We start from the raw sequence: 3,215 nt of genomic DNA, 5'->3' as shown, positions 1-3,215 counted from the left end.
ATTAACTGGGTCTTCACTGTGTCAAGGCAAACATTCTGTTTCTCCCCAATATATTTCATATTATTCTCTCTGCAGCAGCTCTTCCAAATATTCCTCTCCTCCCCTTCCATCTCAAAAGAGGACTTTACTTCATAACCTACTGAAAAAAAAAACTGAGGCCATTCCAAGTGTCTACATTTCCCTACATTCTACATTTCCCTACATTTCGCCTCTCGATGGTATCTTATTTCATTAAAAAAGCTCACCTCACTATCTCTTCCTTCCCTTAGATCTTAGAAGAAAGGATAGACCTTGTACTTATCAAATCCAACCCTTTTATATGCATATTTGATCCCATTTCCTCTAGTCTTCTCAGGCAGATTGCTTCCATTATCATTGTCAGGCTCCTATCTTCAGTTCTCTCTCCACTAGGTCCTTCTCTGCTGCCCATAAATATATTGATGTCTCCGGGATCTCCTCCCAAACAAACACACTTACAAACCTGTTAGGCCCAGCATTCTATTCATTGTACCACTCACTACTTTGGATTCAGGAAGATCCTAGCCAAGTCACATTGGCTCTCTTGAGTCTTAGTGTTTTCATGTAAAAAAATAATGGTCTGTTACAACTCTAGTGCTAGGATTCTATGATCCACTGTTCTAACACCCAGTGTTCCAAGGTCCCTTCTAGTTTCAGCATTCTATGTTCTAAGATCCCTTTCTAGTTCTGTTGCTGGGATGCTCCCATTCCAATTCTGTCCTCCCCAAAGACCTTATTTCCAGAGGGAAAATGTGTAGGCAGACAAGCACTTGCATTTTCTTCTTGGTGTCTGTCTCATCATCTGTCTGTCTGTCTGTCTGTCTGTCTGTCTCTCTCTCACACACACACACACACACACACACACACTCTCTCACACACACACGCTCCTTCTATGTGTTCAGAAGAGAACACCTGTGTATATATTAGTGGACACACCACTTTTGCCCTCTGCCAACCCTTGTAAAACAGGGAAGCAAGGAAAGTTGGTTTGGTAGTATGTGTACAAGCATACTGAGCAGTTTCCAAAAGGAAAAGTCAGAAACCTCCTTTCAGGACTTTGCAATATTATGGGCAACCTCAAATTAAAAACAAAATACCACCAAAAAAATGTGGGTTTTGTTTGTTCAGAGCACCTTCAATGAGTACCATCATAGACCATATTTAATTTCATCAGTTTGAGTTGGCTTGAATCTAGGCAGATTTTGAGTCTGGAATTTGTTTAAAGCTATTTTTGCATTCTCACACACTTGAACCCACATGGATGTGTAATCATAACTTACTTCGAAGCATTAGTTCCCTCCCCCCACCCCTCACCACACACACTAAATTTTGTAGCTTGCAAGGTCCTGGTACCTTTATCCCATTTTTGATATGAATATTTTTTTCACAAGACAACTTCAAGAGCATCACACAAGTGGCCCAGTGAGGTGGTGGATAACCTTGACATACACTTGCCATTAGCCTCTGGTATAAAACAATCATGAGAGGTTAACATCTGAGATGGTAGCATAATTTCGCAAGGAAGAGAATATAGAAATACACGAAAGAGAATAATTGGAAATCAGGAGACTTGGGTTCTAATCCTGTCTCTACGACCTTGAATAAGTCAACTCCCCTCTTTGGAGTTCTATTTCCTTAAACTGTAAAATGAGATGCTTTAACTTGATAGCCTCAGGAGTCATTCTGTAGTCTAAGATCTCGTCCAGCTCCAATATCCATGTTATAATAATTTTAGTTGCAACAATAATAGCTAGCATTTCCATAGTGCTTTAAAAATTGCAAGGTGCTTAACAATTTTTTTCATTTTTTCCTTACAGAAACCCTTGTAGATAGGTACTATTATTATTCATTATTCATTCATATCATTCATATTTTTAAGATATAAATAATATTCAGCATTTTTAAGAAGAGGAACCTGAAGTAGACAGGTTATGACTCTATGTGGTGGCCAGCTTGCACACATACCCCCCCACCCACACATCTACTTAGGGATCTGATTAGCTTTGAATGAGAATTGATCTCCTGAAGAAGGAAAGGAGCAGAACCAAGAACATTTTATACAGTAATAGAAATATTTTTGAAGAATGACTTGTATATGTCCACTTCCAGAGAAAGAACTGATAAATACAAGTTACTAAACCATAGTTTTATATATATATATATATATATATATATATATATATATACACACATATATATCTTTTTGTGAAATGGTGCATTCTCTAATTGGGAGAGGAAAAGGAAGAAGGGAGCTAACTGGGTATTTTAATGTAATAAACAAATAAGTTGTTTTTTCTTTAGGTAGATAGTATAGTGGACCTTGGAGTTAGGGAGACCAAGGCCAAAGAACTATATTGGTCTCTTATTATCAGAAGCAAGCAACTTAATCTCCATTTGCCCCAGTTTCCCCATCTATAAGATGGGGATACTATTGGCACCTACTTCCCTGGATTGTGATGAGGATCAAATGAGATAATAATTATAAAGTGTCTGGTACATATTGGGTGCTATATAAATATTAGCTATGATTTTTTACTAAGTTTAACAATTCTATGCCTCCCAAATAACCCTTTAATATTCTAAGTTACTGATGAATTATCAAACTCCATTGGTAGAAGTTTTCATAATAGGTACCCAACACTAATGAAAGCACAGGTTTAGATTTTTTTTAATTGGCACCAATATCACTAGTTTTAATAACAAAGCTATTGATTTTTTCATTAATATCAAGTCATCAGTCCAAAGTCTAATAATAGAAACCCTGTGGGCATTCTTCAAGACTAGAGTCCACTTTCCATCTTAGAGTTTTTACTAAGAAAGTAAAGATTTTAAATGATTGGGGATGGTGGGGTGATAAAGAGAGTGTCAGACCTGGAGTCAGGAAGACCTGGGTTCACATCTGGGCTCAGGCACTTCCTAGCTGAGTGGCCCTGAGCAAGTCACTTAACCATTCGTCTAGACTTTGTCCTTCTCTCTTAGAATTGCTACTAAGACAGAAAGTAAGCAAGAGTTTTAAAAAATAAGCCAATATTCAAGCCAATATTTAGTGGCAAAAGTAGTACTTGAACCTGTGTCTCTTATTTTTTAGCCCGGAAGTAGTATAGGACATTTGGAAAGAGTCTTAGATTTACAAACTCTATGAGTCCCAAGTCTGTCTCTGCTAATTACTTTTATTTGTTGTTATTTGTGTAGCTTTG

This window comes from Gracilinanus agilis, chromosome 2, assembly GCF_016433145.1.
Source record: "Gracilinanus agilis isolate LMUSP501 chromosome 2, AgileGrace, whole genome shotgun sequence".
Classification (NCBI taxonomy): Eukaryota; Metazoa; Chordata; class Mammalia; order Didelphimorphia; family Didelphidae; genus Gracilinanus; species Gracilinanus agilis.
Note: the sequence above shows the minus strand (reverse complement) of the source record.